The sequence below is a fragment of the Ictidomys tridecemlineatus genome, chromosome 9, assembly GCF_052094955.1.
Source record: "Ictidomys tridecemlineatus isolate mIctTri1 chromosome 9, mIctTri1.hap1, whole genome shotgun sequence".
Taxonomy (NCBI): domain Eukaryota; kingdom Metazoa; phylum Chordata; class Mammalia; order Rodentia; family Sciuridae; genus Ictidomys; species Ictidomys tridecemlineatus.
This window is the reverse complement of record NC_135485.1, coordinates 19,026,393-19,046,318: the sequence shown is the minus strand read 5'-3', so window position 1 is coordinate 19,046,318 and position 19,926 is coordinate 19,026,393. Positions and strand designations below refer to the sequence as shown.

The following is a 19,926-nucleotide window of genomic DNA, read 5'->3' as shown; positions in this document are numbered from 1 at the left end:
TTTTATATTATAAGGTGGTACTGGCAAGGTCATACAAGTTTATGACAGCTATATCTTCTTAGGAAGGTAATTTCTTTCAACTTTGTATACCACTCTTTTAATGTTGTTGTTGTCCTATGCATTAGTCAACTTTTCATCACTAGAACAAAATACCTGAGACAATCAACTTATAAAGAAAAAATCACTACTTTGGCTCACAGTTTTGAAGGTTTCAGTTCATGACTGGTTGGCCCTATTACTTTAGGCCTGTAGCAAGTTAACACATCATGGCAGAAGTGTGTGGCAGAGCAAAACTGTTCGTCTCACAAACTGGAGAGCAAAGAGGAAGAAGAAAGAGCTTGGTCCCCCAACCCCTGTTAAGTTTTAGCTATGAGGTGTTCCTAGAAAAGCTCATGTGTTAGATAAAGCGGGAATGGTAAGAGGTGAAAGGATTAGCTTATGAGAGATATAACCTAAACAATGGATTATTCCATTTGATGGAATGAAAACCTGAATGGACTATTAGGTGGTAACTATTAACAAGAAGTAGATCACTGGGGGCAGGATTTATCTTGTCCCTGGCTCCTCTCTTTCTGTCTGACTCCTGGCTATCATGAGCTGAGCAGCCTTTCTCTGCCATATCCTTCTGCCATGATGTTCTGCCTCACTTGAGGCCCAGAGCAATGGAGCCAAATGACCATGGACTGAACTCTGAAATCATGAGCTAAAAATAAACATTTCCTCATCTAAGTTCTTGTCATGTATCTCAATCACAAAAAGCTGACTAATACATTCCCCTTTAAGGACACTACCAAAGACCTAAAGACCTCCCAGTAGGCTCCTCCCCTTCAAGGTTCCACCATTCCAATACTGCCATCTAGGGACCAGTCCTTTAAACACCTCTCAGTAGGTTCCACCCCTCCAAGGTTCCACCATTCCAATACTGCCACCTAGGGACCAGTATTTTAACAGCCTTTTGGGAAATGTTCAAGATCCAAATTGGTAGCATCTGACTTGAGTGTTACAATCCCAGCTTTCTTCCTGTTTGTGTTTGCAAGCCATACAAAATGACTGTTCTAGTTTAGATTTGAGGTGCCCCTAAAAGCTCATGTGTGAGACAATATAAGAACATTAAGAGGAGAAATGATTGGGTTACAAGATCCTTAACCTAATCAGTGAATTAATTCCCTGATAGGATTAACTATGTGGTGGCTGAAGGCAGGAAGGGTGTGGATGGAGGAAGTAGACCACTGGGGGCATGCCTTTGGGAGTATATATTTGCTGGGCTGAGCTTAGTCTCTCTCTCTCTGCTTTCTGATCATCATGTGAGCACCTTCCCTCTACCACGCTCTTCCATCATGATGTTCTGCCTCACCTTGACCCCAAAGAATAGAGCCCACTCTGTATGCACTGAGACTTCTGAAACTGTGAGCCCTCAAATAAACTTCCTCCTCTACAATCGTTCTGGTCAGATCTTTTAGTCACAGGAAAGAAAAAAACTGACTAAAACAATGGCTTTGTCAGTATGCCCAGATTTTAAAAAATTCAATGTCATAATCCCTATCTCTTCACCAAGGAATTTATTCCTTTTATGTTTATGTAATTTCGAATATATTTGAAGATCTTTTTCCTAGTATTATTTTGCTCTTTCTATTTGCTATTCTTTTTCTTTGCTTCTTTTTTTCCCCTTCCATTTATTCTGCTGCATTGATAAAAATTTTCTATATTCCTTCTTTTGCTCTCTTGGTGTGAAAGCCACAGATTCTATTTCTATCTTTTATTATTACTTGTAACTATAATTAAAAAAAAAAGACTGAAGTCATTCAATATTTCTTCCTCCTTTAAAACATGAAAAGAAACACAAGTTTCTTTAACTTTTGTTCTTGTCACTGTCTCCTAAGTTTCAACCCTTCTTTAAATATTTATTTCTACATTTTATAGTTGAATTTACCAATACTGATGATCAACTCATTGTTTCTCAATTCCTATGTTTTTCCCTTTGAGATAATTTTGATGAAATACACACATTAATAATATTAATGAATGTCTGAGTAGTACATGTTTTTCATCTCTGTGTGCCAAAACACCCCTGACTTCAGTAGTGGATGAAATTCTAGGCTGTCATTTGTTTTCTGTCACAATCTTGAGCATATTTCTCTGCAATGAGGTGCAACATGGAGCACGGGGTAGGAGCCATGGAAGCCAGATAAGGTTAAGTCCCACTTACTAACAGTGAGGCCTCCAACAAGAACGTGGGTTTGGCTCAGTTTTCTCATCTATAAAGAGGGTAAAATAAGCCTATGTCTTAGCATTGTTGTGAGAGTTCATTAATATACTTCAAGTACCTCAGGTACCTGGCACATAGGTACACAGGTACCTCTTCAAGGGTTAGCTGTCAGATATTACTATCGCCAATATCTTTTGTTGCTCATGCAAAAATTACTGTCTTGTTGAGGTCCTTTAAAATACTCTAGTTCTCTTTGATTGCCTTGCAGGTTTCCTCTCCACCTGGATGGTCTGCAGCACCACTCCGTCTGGAAGCCTGGTCTTTCATTTGAAGAAATGCTGACCCATCATTCCCTTGTTATTCTTTTTCTGTCACCTTCTCTGCCCTCCCTACGTGCCCTCGCCAACTGTTTTCTTCCTCTCTCCTCACTTATGCTTGCATACTTTCTAAACTTTGTCTTTCGGTGCCCATGTGTTGGGTAGTGTCCCAGTTTTATCTTTTAATTTAATTATGTTTCATGACTGCCCCAAATTTAGTTCATACCCATTCTTTCAGATTTTTGATTTCAGAACATATCTTTTGTACGTTCAAGATTACTAATGGGTTGGTTTTCATCTTCATCCTCTTTGAAGTTCATTGCTGCCTGTTTTGTTTCGTAATTTTTATTCTTATTTATTTTCCCATCACTTTATTTACATACCTGAAACATATTTATTTTAAACTCTTTCTCAGTGTTAGGATGGTCTTGGTCCTGAGCCTAAGCAACTCCATTCCACTTGGAAACCTGCAGTCTCCCCAGGCACACCCTCAGAGCTCTCCAACAAGTGACTTCCCCTCACCCTGAGGAACAGAGTGGAGCCCCTGGCGGGCTGTCCTCGCCTGGTAAGAGGGAAAGGCGAGAAGGTCAGGGTGGAGACCACGAGACCAGGTGTTTCTGACCCCAGGGTAAATGATGTCACTGAGAAATCAGGTGGTAGCTGATAAGGACTGAAAGGGGGGTCAAAAGCCCCCAAATTTAGTATAAATGATAGAGCAAATGAACAGGGCTTCAGCCAGCAGAAACAAGGATGCACTCGAGCTGGAGCGCCTGATGAGGACCTGATGCCATCACTCGTCATCGTTTCCTGATCCTCTGTGTGATCCTCACCACTCTCAAACTCTACTGCCTCGTCTGGACCTTAGTGAGAGCCTTGCCTTCTCCCTACAACCCTCTCCTCAATCAGTTGTCCTCTCCATGCCAGGAAAAACCTGCCTTGGTTCCGGACCTGGTCACCGCGGTCTGAGTGAGAGTGCATCTGCTGGACTTAAAGCCTAAGGCTGGAGACTTTTGACTTAGCCTGCAGAGGGAATGCCTGTCACGAGCCCATCACGATTAAGTGTTTTGCAGTGCTTAGAATCAATCTAGAATTGTTTGCTGTGGATTACTTAATCTAGTCTTGTTTGCTGTGAATTGATTATGTCTATTGCAGTGCCTAGCACTAAGGATTGTCGTTTTCTTGATTAAGAACCTATAGAGTGAAAGTGTACTGAGTAATTTGAGTGAATAAAGCATTGAAAGGGGCAGAATCGCGTGGATATTCTTTATTTCTTGCTGCAGTCTGCCTGGGCACAAAATCACGAGCCACTCACAGCCTTGTAGATTCAAACAGCAATTCTTTATTCCTGAACTCACACCGGCACTCTACACAGGTTCTGGGGAAATCCACGTTCTCAATCCCAAAAACTCTCTGAATCCCATGAGAACTCAAGGGGAACTCAAGGAGCGGGCGTGCCTGAGGCAGCAGGATACGCCCTATTCCCAGCAGGGTATACCTTAAACCTGGAACCGCCCTAAACCCAAGGAGCAGGATACTCCCTAAACCCCCGATCCGCCCTGGTCCTTGAGCAAGGTCACCTTACTCAAGCATACATGCAATGTCACTGCAAATGACCTGGGTCCAAAGGCAAGCCCATTTCCACAATGGAGAGTCCTTCCTCTAAGCAACATGGGGTAGGCTGACAAGAAAATTTCGATGTGTCATTCCTACTTGGCAATGGCTCTCAGCAATTTCTCCCCTCGACTGCATACGTCACAATTTTTATTATCTTAATTTTTATTATCTTAATTTTTATTATCTTAATTTCACCCAATGAGAAGAAGTTGTCAACAGTTGATTCAGTGCCTATTATCTCCTGGAGATGGATTTCTTGGTGTGTTTTGGACTTAGCTGGCAGATACATTTAGAGCTTGATTCCATTCTCTTTCCCTCTGCTTCCCCTTTCCTTGTCTAGGGGTTTGCAGTTCTCTTGTCAACCTGACTTGCAGCTGATGATGGCATCTCTGGCTTCTTGGCAAGGTGGGTGGTCCACTCCCCTAGCAGGTGGCTCAAGGCAGGTCCTTGTTCCTGTTCCACTGGGGTCACTGCCCACTTAGTCATTCAGCTTCACACAGGCTTAGTTCTGAAAGAGGCTTGAAGGAACTCTTTTGTCAGTCTTGTTCTAAGTGAGAGCTCACCAGTCCTCCTTCCAGCCTCCCCTCAGCCCTGGCCTCTGTGGCCTCTGTTCCTGCTTCCTCGGAGCCAGGAACCCACGTCCTGCCCACGCTGCCTGCTTCTGCCCAGCAACACTGGTCCTTACCCTCTGCTGAGTGTTCTCTCCTGTTTCTGATCCATGAAATGTGACGATCTTCCCTGTGAGCTCAGCTGTGCCGTTTCACGTGTTCAGATTGAAGGTTTTATCTGTGACTGCAGTGGGCTTGTAGCAGAAAGCATGTCCCTAATGTTTATCGACACTAACACCATCTTGACCACAAGTGCTTCTCTATTTTTTTTAAACAATGAACAATTGCTGCATAAATATAGTTTCTACAATAAGCACACAAACAAAGGGTCCTATCCAATGGCTTTGGCAATGGACATATCATTTGTGGCCTTGCTCAACATAGTTTCCTTGTTCTGGTAGAGGCTAACACGAGGGTGCTGTGAGCGGGGGAAGAATAAGACCCGGGGCACCAGGAACAGACAGCTCTTTCAAGGCCATTTCCCTGGAGAGAGAGGAAAGAGAGAATGGGGAGTTTTGTTTTGTTGAATTGTAGAGATTTGGATCTGATTATCCAGACTATGATGGGATAGCAGATGGGAAGTGGCAAAGATTAAGGGCGACTGAGCAAAAGCATAGTCTCTCACACCTGGGTCTGCTCTAGGGTCACTCATGTCCCCGTCTGTAGACCGAGGACAACAGTGGCTCTCCCTCCTGGGCTTGTTGAGGGGATTAAATAAGACACACACCATCGCTGCTGACGAAGGTCACAGCTGTGGGTGTGAAGGTATCAGGTGGCCTTGGCCACTGTACCCAGATATTTGGTCAAACAGGAGCCCAGATGTCACTGTGAAGGTATTTTTAAGACTAGATTAACCTCTGGAAGATTAGATTATTTTTAAATTCACTTTAAAATTTTTTTTTAAAAATTCAATTTGTCATATATGACGGCAGAATGCATTGCAATTCATAATTATCATATAGAGCACAATTCTTCATACCTCTGGTTGTACACAAAGCAGAGTCACATCCTCGTGTCTTCATACATGAACTTGGGGTAATGATGACCATCACATTCCGCCATCTTTTGGAAGATCAGATTTTGGTAAAGCAGGTGGTTTTCCACCACACAGGGTCCCCTCTTAGAAGACAGTGGCCTTTAGAGAAAAAGCGTAAGGAAGAGGAAGTCTGCCTCCAGACGTGGCCTACCCTGCTCGTCTCCCTGGGCTTCTAGCCTGCCAACCTACCACAGAATTTGCCAGCTTCTTCTCTCACAATCAACCTGGGAAAACGGCCAGTAGGCTTCTGGTAGTGCCAGGGTGTAGAGAGCTAGAGCCCCTGCCCCCACGGCTGTAGAGTCACACAAACCCTGGGGAGTGGTTCTAGAAGAATCCTTGGAAGCAAAGGTCACAGAGGTCTCACCACAGCATCTGGGCCTCAGTAATTTCAGGTCCCTGGAAACAGGAATGAAAGTTCCGGCCCCTGGGTTTTAAGTTGTAGGGTCACGGTGAACTACCCAGGGACAACCACTCAGGCAAGGCTGGGGACAGCACTCCAGCCCGTGAGCGGCAGACGCCCAGGGCTTTGACTGCTGAATCCTGGCTCCTTTGAGCACTGGACTGCACTTGCCCCCAGCCAGGAAGCAGTGCTCTAGGAGAGTTTCTTCTGTCTGGTGGCCGTTCCCCTTTGACCTCCCCACTCTGGACAACCCTATCTCCGTGTCCTCTCCCTTCAGAGTTGTCCTCGCTTGCACTCATAAACAAATAGAACTGCCTCATAAAATGGAAAAGTTCATGATACAGTTGAGTCTAGGGACTCAAATCCAAGGATTTAAATAACCTGTGGGCACTTGGTCTCCTTCTTGGAATTTTTAAAAACTCTGCCATGGACAGATTCTCTCTAGGTAGCGACGTCCAGCCTTTCCAGCTCTCCACCAGGTCTCCTGATTTCTCTGTGCCTCAGTGTTCTCATCTGTAAAAGGGGAATAATAATAGCAACTACCTTGCAGGGGTGTTTTGAGTAATACAGTGCTTTGTATGTGCTGTCACAGGACAACTTACATCAACTTAGTATAAAGGCCTTCATTAATTTTACTTTTAATTCATTCCATAAAATAAAATAAGTGCTCCAATGAGCCAAGCAGAGGAGTCTGGTTTTATAGAAAGAAAAAAGGTTGAAAGAAGCAGAAACAGAAGAATAAGAAGCAGATTGGTCATTTTTAAAGTGACTTCCCATGTAAAAGTGGGGACAGAGAGACAGAACAATAGAAAAATAACTGATTAAGAGCACATTACTTCATGTTACCTTTTTTACCAGAATAGGGCATAGGGGACTTCATTGTAAGGTCCATTAAAACTAGCCTATTTGGGAAATTTGACTGTTATCTAATTCTGATTTTACACTTGTTTTATTTAAATCAGAATCAAAGCAAAGTCTATATGTTGCATTTGATTGAAGTGTCTCTCAAGTCTCTTAAAAGCTCTATTTCCACAATTATTTTCATGAGGTCAATCTTATTTCATCTGTACCTGCTCCCTACCCCTCAACCTCCCCACAAATATTATGGAATACTTTGAAACAAATTCCAGACACAAATATCATAAATTTCATCTCTTTAATGAATGTTAGTTAAATTGATTTTTCTTCCTAAAAAAGAGCTACTAACAGATGGAACACAATGTCTACTGTCAATGCATAAACAAAATGTGGTATATACAATGGAATATTTTATTCAGTCCTAAAGGAAGGGAATTTTGAAACAGGCTACATGGATGAGCCTTGCAGTCTTCATACTAAGTGAAATATGCCAGTCACAAAGAGGACAGATATTGTATAAGTCCTTTTTTTTTCCTTAAAGTTTTTTTAATTGTTCTTTTTAGTTATACATGATGTATAATATGTATATGTAAAATACGTGGATGGTACTTTGACATATTATACATACATAGAAGATAACTTCCCATTGTTGTGGTTGTACATGATGTGGAATTACACTGGTCCTAAATTCACATACAAACATAGGAAAGTTATGTCCAATTCATTCTCCTTTCCTATTTCCATTCCTCCTCCCTTCTCTTCATTCCCCTTTGTCTAATCCAATGAATTTTTATCCCCACCCCCTCTTGTGCTGGCATCCATATATCAGAGAGAATAATCAGCCTTTGGGTTTGGGGGATTGGCTTATTTCACTTAGCATGATTGCCTCCAGATCCATCCATTTTGTAGGAGTCTTCTTTCTGGGAAATCTAAAGTAGCCAACTCAAAGGGACAGAAAGTAAAACGATGCTAACCAGAGGCTTCCGGAGAGAGGGGAAAGGGAAGTTACTTATTGTCTAATGGGGACAGAGAAGACGAATGAGTTCTGGAGATGGATGGTGGTGATGGTGGCACAACAGGGTGAATGGACTTAATGCCAAAGAACTGTATGTTGAAACATGAAAAAAATAATGCATTATATGTAAGGTACATTTTACCACAATAAAAAAAAGATGTTAAATAAATTCATACTGTATATGACCACGGCGCAGCTGCGCCCCTGACCATCACGTCATGCCTCTTGTAGAGAGAGGGCTGGAAGGATTCCAAGGTGGGTCTGTGATGGGGAAAGAAAATGAATTAAACTGATCTGAAATCCTGGCCTCCGGCCTCGAATGCACAAATGTTCATTCAGCACCAGCTCGGAGCTGGGCTGGCTGCGGGCCACGGTTCGAGGGCAGGGAGAAGAGGAATGCAAAGCAGCCTCACACCCAGACCCGGCTTCCAAAGCCTTCATCCTCCTGGGCCTGGGGAAGTGGCGCCCAGTGTCTCCGGATCCATGCGGAAGGGAGAGAGCAGAGCGTCCCAAGTCCCATTCCTCCCACGTGAAACACACACGCTCCCTCCTGGCCACGACCCGGCCCAGAGGCTGAGGCCCCGCCCACGGTCACGTGGGCTCCAGCAGGACCAATCAGATTATCCTAGATTTGAACAGCGCCCCCAGCGGTGGACCGTCTAATAGATCAGGCTGGGACGCAGGGGCGCCTGCTGGAGGAGCCAGGGAGGGGGAAGATGTTCCAGGAGACTTGGCGGGAAGCAGTGGGAGGGAGACAAGCTGCTGAGATGCTGTGCCAGCCGTCAGAGGCCCTTGTGTTCCCTGCCCCACCCCAGGCGCTGACTCTGCACCTCATACCCAGCCCACAGCCTCCCCTCTGCAAAGGCACAGGCCACCAGAGGGCGCCTCTGAGATGGATTTGAGCATGTGCCACATCCACTGGGATGAGACGGTCACCTGTGGGGAGGAAGGGAAGGAGACAGGGGAGGGCAGAGGGAGAGGCCCGCAGGGTGAAGGCCCACAGCCTTGGCCAGTCCATGCAGGATCACTTGCAGGGCGGCCATAAACACGCACCCTGAAGGAGTAGCATTTTACTTTCTCACACCCCTAGAGGCTGCGATGGAGGTGTCAGCAGGATTGGCTTCTTCTGAGTTTCTCTCCTTGGCTGGAAGATGCCATCTTTTCCAGGTTCCTCACGTGGTCTTTCTCTTTATGTGTGGCTGGGTCCTAATTTCTTTTTCTTGGATTAGGGACCTCCAAAATGGCCTCATTTTACCTTAATGACCTCTTTAAAGGCCTTATCGCTGAATAAAGTCATATTTTGAAGTACGAGGGGTTAAAACTTCAACAAAGGAATTATGGGGTGAGAGGTAAAGGAAGGGAGCACAATTCTGTCATCCATCGTGGGAAACTGCTGACAGAGTGGCCCTCCACAGTTGTTCAAATTCAGTCAAAACGATCATTCATTGGCTGTGGCAGTCTCTGGAAATGGTGTGCCCTTGGACAAGGCCACCCTCTGCAGATGAGTTAGACCCCATGGGGTCTGATGGCTGAAGGAAGACTGGGGTCAGTGCCTTCAGACATGGGGTCTGTGTTAAAGGGGGACCGTGCACATGGGGTTCACTACCAGTACAGTCTGTTTCTTGCAGTCAAATAAGCCTGAAGGCAAGGTTGTCCTGAGTGTTGGGGCAATAACTCAGCTTCCTAAGGGTGGGGACTCTGTGTTGGTCCCTGTGTATTCCCCTTCTCGTGGTAGACATTGACAGGAGAGCTCAAATCTCTTCTCCAAGCCTTTCTTTCTGAGGAGATGTCTGCTGGGTAGAGTCTAAGAAAACTTGTGCTTTGGTGACAACAGGACAAATGACACTGGTGTTGCCACCACCCATGCAGGCACAATATAGTGAGCTGAGGTGACTAGCTTACAGGATGAGAGGAAGAGCAACAGAGCGGCAGGGAGGGGAGCAAATAAGCCAGGGCTGGTAGCTGCCCGCCTCCAGACTTCTCAGTAAGGGAGAAGAATAAAGCCCTTTTTATTTAAAACACTGTGTGGTGGGTTGAATGATGCCCTCCAAAAATACATCCTTCCCCCGGAAACTGCGCCTGTGACCTCGTTTGGTGAAAGTGTCTTTGCAGTTGTAATTAAGTCAAGGATCTTGAGAGGATTTCATCCTGGATGAGGGTGGAACTTAAATCTAAAGACAAGTGTCTTTCTGAGGGAAAAGAAAGAAAGACACAGAGGAAGGGAGATACGAAAATGGAGGCAGAAGTTGGAGTGATCCATCTCCGAGCCAAAGAATTCTAAGAGTGTTGGCAACCTCCAGGAGTGAGGAGGCGGATGTGAAAGAGAATCACCCTCAGAACCCCAGAAGGAGCTTACCCTGTTAATGCCTCGATTTCAAACTTGGGAAGTGTGAGAGGATAAATTTCTGTTGTTTTAAGCCACCAAGTTGGTGATACCTTGTCATAACCTAACCATCGGAAGATAATACATACTCTATATTAGAATATGGTTATAACTCGGCAATACCCAACATTCAGTAGGTACTCCATAAACATTATATGAATGCACATACCTATAGGCAAGTGGCTGACATAATATACTTCAGTGTGTGTGGTTTCATCTTATTTGTCCTCAGTGGGACAGTAGGAGACTTTGCAGAGGGTTTCCCTGGACTCAATGTAATGATGCCCTTATCTAGGAGTAGAGGAGGGTGTTGAGGTAGGGGAATGTCATGGGCAAAGGTGTGATGTTTTGGTTTGGCTTTTTAATGTCCCCCAAAAGCCGTGTGTTAGGCAATGCAGGAATGTTCAGAGGTGAATGATCAGATTATGAGAACTATAACCTTGTCGGTGGATTAATCCACTTGATGGGTGGTAACTATGGGTAGGCAGGGTGGGTCTGAAGGAAGCTGGTAGCCAGGGGTGTGACTTTGAAGATCCCAGTTGTCCCTGGCGTCTTTCTGTCTTTCTTGGCTTTCTGGATGCCGTGAGCTGAGCAGCTGATCCACCATGAAGTTCTCCCTCACCTGGGGCCTAGAGCAATGGAGTTGGTTGACCAAGGACGGAAACCTCTGAAACGGTGAGCCTGAAATAAACTCTTCTTCTTCTACAGTGTTCTCGTTAGGTATTTTGGTCACAATGACAAAGACTGAGTAACACCTATGGAAGGGGAGAGTGTGAGGCATGTTGAGGGTGGGGGTTTGGGAGCTGTACCCGCCTGGCAGAATCAAGCATGTGTGGGAAGCAGAGGGAGGCTAAGCTAGAGAGAGGCTGGCCAGCTCTGGAGACATCACCATTCCAAATGTGGCATTTGGCCTTTTCCACCTAGGTAATGGGCTGTCATTGCAGGCTTTTAACCCAGGTGCATTATAATAGAAATGGTGCTTTAGGAAAATGGATCTGTTCTCATTAGCATTGACTCTAGACGTGCTGAGACAACAAGACATAGATAAATGGTCCACATCCATCCTTGAAAGCGCATAGCAATTGTCCAATTGAACCACACTCGACACTGGCTGAGCTTCCAATTACAACATGCAGTCATTTACAGTGTGACTCAACGGGGCATTGCAATAATCAGTCAATGAATTCACTAAAGCTGCCAACTCTGCATTCTCCCACCAAGACCTCGGCCCTTTGTGGCTGCCTCTGCACTGGCCAGCTCTGCCCTTAGGCAAGGATTCCTGGCATCTCCCTGGATGATTCTAGACCTCTAGTCACTGTTCACACACTCTCAGCTCTGACCCCATCTCAGGGTCATGCTGTGGCCATTTGACTGTCTGCAACTGATTCTGGCCCTGTTCATCTAAGTTGCATGCCCAAGGAAGCAACCCACAGTCTTGGCCACAAGCCAAGCTGAATTGCCACTCCCAGGTTCCCCCTTGACCTAAAGGTGGTATAGCAGAAGGATTAAGCACAGGCCTGGGTGCAACCTCAGCTCAGCCACTGTAAGGTGTTTAAACTTGATTTTCTGGTTGATAATGACCTACCCCAGGGCAATTGTGGAGGCCAGTGCAGGTGATCAGCTGGTAACATTATTCAGAGACTCGACTCTAAAAAAACCTATACTGTGATAGAAGAGCAAAGCCAAGGTATCTTCATTTACAAAAAGGTAAAGCTGAGTTAGTGAAGTGAACATGCTACCCTGGATTTTAGTACAGTGTTACACCCCACTGTAGGCACTAATTTTATTTCTGAAGTACATTGGTGCCTGAATTCAACACACGTCTACTACTCAGCCATCCCAAATCAAAATGAACAGGGGAGCAGTGAATTGCATCATGCTTCCTTGGATGAATAAAATGTGGAGGTCACATACTAGGGGGCTCCATGCAGCAGTTAGGAATCACAAACTAGATACACAGACTTGGAAGCCTTAAAAACCATAACAGACAACATCGAATGCCGCTTGGTACCAGGCACTGCTCCAAAAGCTTGACATAGCTTATCTCGATTAGTCCTTATAAGATCCCGGGGAGGTACACGATATCATCAGTGTTCAGAGAAAGAGGCACAGAGATGTTCAGTTACCTGCTCATGTAACACAGCAAGTGAGTGGAGAAGCCAAGATTTGAACCTCATGTCCATCTCATTACTATATTAGTTGCACACACCTGAGCACATATACACACCCACTCAAGTACATGCACAACAGCAAGGTCTTCAGCATACCCTGTTCAGCCTGTGAGCCACTAGTGCGCTCTCAATCCATCCTCCTCTGCCCCTCTCTGTATCTCAGGGAACTAACTGTATGTCTTGCCTCTGAATTCCGGGATGACTCAGGCAATGGGACTCTGGTAGCAGACGGGAAGGCAGGAAGAAGGAAGTGCCATGGTGTCTCTCTCTCTGCCATCCTACCTCCTACGGCCCCTGTGCATCTTGTATGGCGTTGCTCTTGCCACCACTTGAGATCCTCCAGGCAGGTCCCATGTTCTAGCCCAGCTAGAAAGCCTAGCTGCTGGACTCTGGTATGTTACTCTTACATGGTCCCTCAAGCCCCCAGGGGTAGTAGACATGGTGTCCTGTGGTTGACAGTCTTTGGGCAGCCTCATCTTCACACATTTATCTTCTCAAGTTACCCACACTTGTGTAACCATCCCTGCAGATTCCATTCTCTCCGTTTGAAAGACCTAGAGTGGCTTCTCATTTTCTCACTAATTCCTAAAAATCATTTATGTGAATTAAAAATGTATGCAAGCTGGTGGTGGAAGAAGGGCTGGTCTCAGTAGAGGCCAAGTTCTGCTGCAACCCATGCGAACTTGAGCTCTTTGTCTATTCTTGGGCTGTGGATTTCTAATATATGGATGTTGCACATTTTTCCACACATACACACACCACACACATTTTAAACATTTTTTTTTTCCTGTCGATAATGTGAATTCGTGGATCTCTGTGAATCACATTAGAGCATTTGTCTATGGGATGGAGAACAGGGATTAAAGAGTTAGCAGACAAACAGAAAGCCCTGGGACTGACCCGGAATGGCAGCATGACCTAACGACAATCTGGACTTCAGGGACACTACCCCAGTATGGGGGATGATATCGGACTTCAGACACAGCATACATACCGCAAGTATCAAGCACCCCAAAAGGCGAGGTGGGCAGGGCGGTCTCGGCTTCCCGCAAACACTCTCAGCGCCACCACCACCCCGCAACCCGCCGCGCTCCCCACCCGTGAATTCCATGCCCAAGACTCTCTGGCTGCTCAGAGCCCCACATCAAGGAGGCTTTTATACAAAAAAGGAGAAAGCAAACATTAAGGAACAACAGCAGTTTTTGCAAAGCTGGGGAGCCACAGGGTTGGGGCTGGAGGAGGGTGGGCTGCGCTGCACCCCAGCGCAGACACCTGCCCTTGCCCAGAGAAGCAACTGGGAGGCAATGCAAGGCGGCTTAACCTTCTGAGCAGCCCTCTGCGGATATCCAGGGAAGAGGCTAACCGATCACCTTACATCCGCCCCCGCTGCTCGCTAAGCAAGGGGAAGCCCTTTCTGGCTCTTCTTTATGGACCCTGCGCTGGGAATGGGGAGGGAGAAGGTCGTTCCAGCCGGGAAGGCTGCTCGCGCCATCTAGTGTCCGAATGGAGAACTGACGCAGGGCACCTTCTCTGAGCTGGGATTTCCGGCCACAGCTCAGAGCTCTCCAACCTCCATCTGCTTTTTCAAAAACTTTGCAGCTTGCCAATTTGCAAATATTGGGAAATCACTTTGCTTCGCAGCCTTCAAGGAGTAAATCTCCTGAGCCCGTTGCCACTAGAACCCGCAGAGGCTGCTGGGCAATTATCTAACCCTCTAGAGGCTCCTACAAAGTGAACCTTCTAAACATTGAAAACGCACCATCTGCATGCAGTACATTTTCCCACTGTAGGAAACTCAGGAGCCAAATTTCATCCTCAGAACCTTTTTCAGTTGAGTCTTTCCTAAAAGAAAAATCTCTTTCACAAGGTATGAAGAATCTGCTGCTCAGAGTCCCCACGGATACTCTTCTGTAAATAACGATTTCAAAACCAGGTACTGGTTCACATTTAAAGCTTAGCGCCAGGTCTTTTCCTCACAAGGGAGAAGAGGCCGACTGCTTTAGTGTTCATGAAGCCCAATTTCCTTCACCAGGATTCTGGGCATAAATGGCTTAGCTGTTCCATCCTGTGTCTGTGAAGACATCCCACCACTGACCCAGTCCTGAAAAATCAACTTTTAGCTGCAACTTCTAAAAAAGGATCTTGTTTTTAGTTGTAATCAGTTAATATTATCATCAGACAGGAAATAATAATAGCATGCAGAAAAAAAATGAGCACCGGGTTAGGGTGCAACATTTGGGAACTTGCAACTGGTTTTTGTTGTTGTTCTGAATTAGACAAGAAATGAAGAGGAGAGGCAAGCACCTGGTATGGACGTGAATCAATTCATAAATATCAAAACAACCGATCTTGACACTCCGTTTTCAATGAGAGAAATAGGAGGTTCTGTGTCTTTTCTGTCAAAGACTTTACTGCTATTTTGACCAGCCAAAATTTATCAGAAACATCTTTCTCTAATAACAGGTCCGGTTGTTTGATTCTGTCCTAAGACCACGGTCACTCCTCAGCGGGGTGAGAGGAGTGGGCAGGGTCTGAGGGAGGTGTAGATAAGACCAGAAGCCGGAGAGACACCCTCTCCCCTTTCCCAAGCCTCTGGAAGGTGCTGGCAGTGGCTAGAAGGAATTGCCTTTTTGTGTTTTAGTTTAGTTGGGTTATGACAGGCCCCTTTTCCTTTCCCATCAGCTTCTCAATTCAGGCAATTTCATGGCTTCTTTTCTGCTGCTGAGGTGTGTTTGTGGCAGCAGGATTGTTAGATGCAGCCGCAGGCCAAGGAGCTAAATTGCTCAGCAGCCTCACTGCCTGCAGCCTAGACCTGCTTGGAGGATCTGCCCGTGACTTAGGGATAGCTCAGATATAACAGGTGATCAGGGAAGCTGGAACGGGGACAGCGTGTCCTGGGTTAACTATGCAGCACAATTAAACAGCTGAGAGCGCTCTGTATTCTTCCTTTGGATGAACTGAAATGTCACAGACTAGACCTCACTCATCCGACCAGCCTTTGTTGAGAGTGGGGCTAAAGCTCCCCTGGACGTCATGAGCTGATTTAAAAGGACGATGCAGAAGAGGAAGAGTGTTGCTGGCAGAGGGAGCGGCAAATCCAATGTCTAAGTCCTGAGACTGACCTTTTGGAGGAGGAGCAAGAAGGCAGGTACAGCTGGAGGCCGGCAGCCAGGGAAAGAGCAGGGATGAGGCTAGAAGATGGCAGCCAGAGCTGGGAGGCCACATGGTGTGCGGCTTCTGGGCCACAACGGAGACTTTGGATCTCAGTCCACGTATGATGCGAAGCTATTCCAAGACCCCGTTGTTCCAAGCCCCACAGGGTGTAAAATGCTATGGCTTCTAGAATGAAGCCCCTCCTGAGCACGGCACCCAGCCAGTGTCACCTCCACGTCCTCCTCCTCCCTCAGGCCACCCATCTCCGCACACAGCAGCCAGCAACTCTCGCCCCCCTTCACGACCAGCATGGCTGTCGATCCCATTATCAAGCTTTCCCTGACTTCCTCGGATGGTGAGTTCCTCTCCTCTTTGCCCCAGAGCAGCCTGAACACAATCGACAAGGGAGGGTCATCATGCCCCCACCCCCACCCTGTGGAATTGAGAGGATTAAATATTTAGGTCCCTAGAGGTCCAGCAGTCACCACTGGTAAATGCGAGCGTCGTCAGTATGGGGTGGGGTGCAGAGGAGAGGGGCCAGAGGATGCACAGAGAGGACAAACCCCACGTGGGGGGTGGGGATCGCACAGGAAGGTGAGGTCCCCCGCTTGCCTGGAGCTGCTCTGAGCTTCAAGCTCCATTCCCAACACGCTTGTCCCAGAGGCACTAGAGGGAACCATTTTCTTACTAATTTTCCTGTAATACCCGGGGAAAGTCAGACTGCTTTTATTCCTAAACTCTTCTTTTTGGGGGGTACCAGGATTGAACTCAGGGGCACTCAACCACGGAGCCACATCCCAGCCCTATATTTTGTATTTTATTTAGAGATGGGTCTCACTGAGTTGCTCCGCGCCTCGCTGTAGCTGAGGCTGGCTTTGAAGTCGCGATCCTCCTACCTCAGCCTCCCCAGCCCCTGGGATTACAGGCCTGCGCCACCGCACCCAGCTCCTAAACTCCTCTTTGCCTCCTTGGGATGGCTTGCTGTTCCCTTTTCCAAAGAAGGAGCCCTTTCAGGGCATTGGTGGGGCTGGGCTACAGCCAAAACACCGGGGCTGAAGCTCTTCTTCTGGCATCTGCCACGTAAGTGACCTTGGCAAGAGGTGTCGCCACTGAGCCCTGGTTTCCTCAGTGGTAGAAAGATCCTGGTGGTGGAGATGTGCCTCTGTGGGCGGTGGTGGCTGCGGGCAGCGGCTCCATGCCCAGGTGTGGAGTCAGCGTTCCCCCTCAGCTCCCGGCTCTGGCCTCTGCTCTCCGTGGACGGGGGAGAGTTTCCAATCTCCCTGTGCCTTAGTTTCCTCAACTGAAAATCAGATAATAACATCTCCCACCCTGTTCTGTGCTGAAGTGAGTCTCCCTCAAGTTCGTAGTCGGAAGTTCTAACCCTCACTACCTCAGAAAGTGACCACGGCACTTGGAGATAAGGCCTTTGAAGAGGTGACTAGGATCCGATGAGGGCATTAGGATGGACAAAATCCAACATGACGGTGTCCTGACAAGGGGAGGAAATTAGTCCACCGATGCACAGAGGAAAGACCTTGTGAAGACTTCAGAAAGGTGGTCGATAAGGAGAAAGACCCCAGCAGAAACCAACCCTGCCCACACCTCGATCTTGGCACCTAAAAGGTTTTTTTTGGGGGGGGACATCTCATTCAGTCTTCATAATGGCCTTTTGGGGTAGAAGCTGTCATCATTTCCATTTTAAGGTAAGGAGCTGAGGCACATGAGCATGGAATTGAGGATCACATAGCCCAGGGTGTGGCCATGCTAGGGTGTCACCCAAGGCCAGTGCAGGCCGACGGAGAAGGACCCCTCCAGTGGTTTCTACATTCAGGTAGTGTCCCTGGGCCTTCCCAGGCCTGCTTCACATCGGCCAAGGAATCCGGTTCTGCTCCTCCAGCAGCCTGCGGAGAAGCTGAATTTTACATTTCCAGCAGGTCCCGAGGCTCCGCACTCTGCCTTGAGGAGCTCTGTTGAGAGGCCAACGTGTCTTTTCCTTGCCCTGCCAGTGGGCCTAGCCCCGAGGAGCTGGGCAGAGGGGTCCCCTCCACAGCTCTCTGAAGGGAGCAGGCTCAGGTGTCCTCAGGACGGTGTCGGTGACGTGCCATCTCTTTCCACTCACAGGACAGAGATGGTGGGTGCTGCTGGAGCATCTTTCCTTCTTGTAGTTGGGTCCCAACTCCATGAGCAGGTGGGTGGGGCAGGCCTGAGGGAGGTGCTGAGAAGTCGGGGCAAGTCCTGGCCCTCAGGACCCGGTCAACCTCTGCCCCCCGATAGCGCCCGCTAAAGCTCCATAGGGCGCTCCAATTGGCTTCTAGTGCTGGACCATCCCTGGGCACTTGGGTGAATGCCCACTTTGCCTCCAAGGCTCCCTCTCCACTTCTTTGTGCTCTACCAGTTAGGGTTACTTTGGGTAGCAAGCCCTAGACCCCAACAGCGGCTTACACAAAGGGGATTGTTTTCTTCCCTCCCATTATAGCCCGGAAGTCAGAAGTCCCAGGATAGTGGGGCCTTGACCAAGCCCTCGGGGTCTCCGACTCCTTGCAGTTTATGCCTCTCCTTTCCCTGCATCCAGGATCATCCTCCTAGTGTCAGGGGACAGACAGATCTGAATGACGAGGACATGAGGTTAAGAGAATTGTTCTATCCGATGGGCCCACTGTACTGAGCCCCTCATGCTTTTGTTTTTTTCCAAGAGCAATTCACCCGCAGCCCCTCCTGGCCTAAGTGGAAGGTTATGTCCCATCCCTCAGCACACTACCTGTTAACTGCAGGAGAAATGCAGGCCCCAGATAATGTCTACGGGAGGGACCCAGGAGATTTCTATGACCAGATCCTGAAACTCTGGGAGAGAAGGAGAGTTCCTCCTGACCATGAAATCTGTAAGACTATATGAGCTAAGAATCCAGTTAGAACCGGTCAGCATGGACCAAGGAGGCCTAGAGCTGCCATGACAGCAGGGACTTGAAAGTCTGATGTCCTCTTGCTGTCAGTCAGAAGCCAAGAGGTGGACCTGGGCAAGACTCTCTGGAAACTTCTCTGGGATTCCCCCAATAAAACTGGAGCGCAGGAGAGGCACATTGCTCCTCTCTTCTCTGAGAGGACCCAGCCTCTCCCTTGAGAGTGTCCCCTTCCCCTTTTCCTATCCCTGTAATAAACTCATTCCTGTTACCCTGAGTGACATGTCTGAAATCTTTCTGACTTGCTGCAAGAATCGGGGTTTGAAGAGGGTGATGTTTGAGGGGGATTGTCGCCTTGCCTCAGTTTCTTGGAAGGCCCCAGCTCTGTTACACTAGCACAGGGTTACAGCTGCCACGCCAGACCTCACACCCAGGTTCCCGCCACAGAGAAAAGGGTGATCATTAACAGAACCATGGGACTGTTTTTCTTACTTCTCATTGGCCAAAATTGAATCCAACATCCACACACAGCTGCGAAGGAGGCTGAGAAATATAATTTTTATTTGAGATGGTCGGGGCACAGTTAAAAATTATGGGATTTATTTTTATGAAACAAGGAGAAGATGGATACATCCTCATGGGCTAACACCTCAACCCTACTTCCTCCCTACCACACGTTCCAACAAAGAGAAATTAACATTTTCAGTAATGAGCTAGGTTAGGCACCATAGACTTCCCCATAAGTTAAATTACTTGGTTTGAGAAATTCTACAGCAATCGTAACCTGGTTGTTTACAAATCAAGTATCTAAATCTCAGTTTTCTACTAAAAATGGGGATTCATGATACCGGGTCGAGGGCCGTCCTGAGGATTAAAGAGAGTTGATAAAGATCCTGGCCCACGATGTGTGTTCCTAGCTTTGTCAAATGACTCAGTTTCTCTTGGACTTAGAGTTCTCACTAACAAATAACTATCTGCTTTATAAGGTTGTGATGAGGATCAAATGAGATGACAGATTGCAAGTGCTGAGTATAGTGCTTGGCTGTTAAGGAAACACAACAATCCTGGGCTGCTATTGTTCAGGCCTTTCAAAATCCCTGCAAGATATCAAAATATAGTTTTTAAAAAGCTGAAAACATGGCTCTTATAAAATACAGAAAGAATACTTGTCAATGTCTTTTTACTCAACTAATTAAATAATGAGGGAACCAGTAAGATGGCAAAGCAGTAAGATGTATTTAAATAACATTTGATAAATTTATAGGCAA

General features: G+C 46.9%; 2 long non-coding RNA genes across 2 annotated transcripts; one reads left to right on the top strand and one right to left on the bottom strand.

The window, feature by feature from the left end:
• Nucleotides 1–3,839: 3,839 nt before the first annotated feature.
• On the bottom strand, nt 3,840–5,949 carry LOC120892293 (uncharacterized). The gene is made up of 2 exons (XR_005736893.2): nt 5,725–5,949; nt 3,840–5,228 (listed from the first exon to the last, which is right to left on the bottom strand). It is a non-coding gene; the product is annotated as an uncharacterized LOC120892293 (long non-coding RNA).
• Nucleotides 5,950–13,464: 7,515 nt separating this feature from the next.
• LOC144366644 (uncharacterized) lies at nt 13,465–18,935 on the top strand. Its single transcript, XR_013425743.1, has 2 exons — nt 13,465–16,116; nt 16,587–18,935. It is a non-coding gene; the product is annotated as an uncharacterized LOC144366644 (long non-coding RNA).
• Nucleotides 18,936–19,926: the final 991 nt, after the last annotated feature.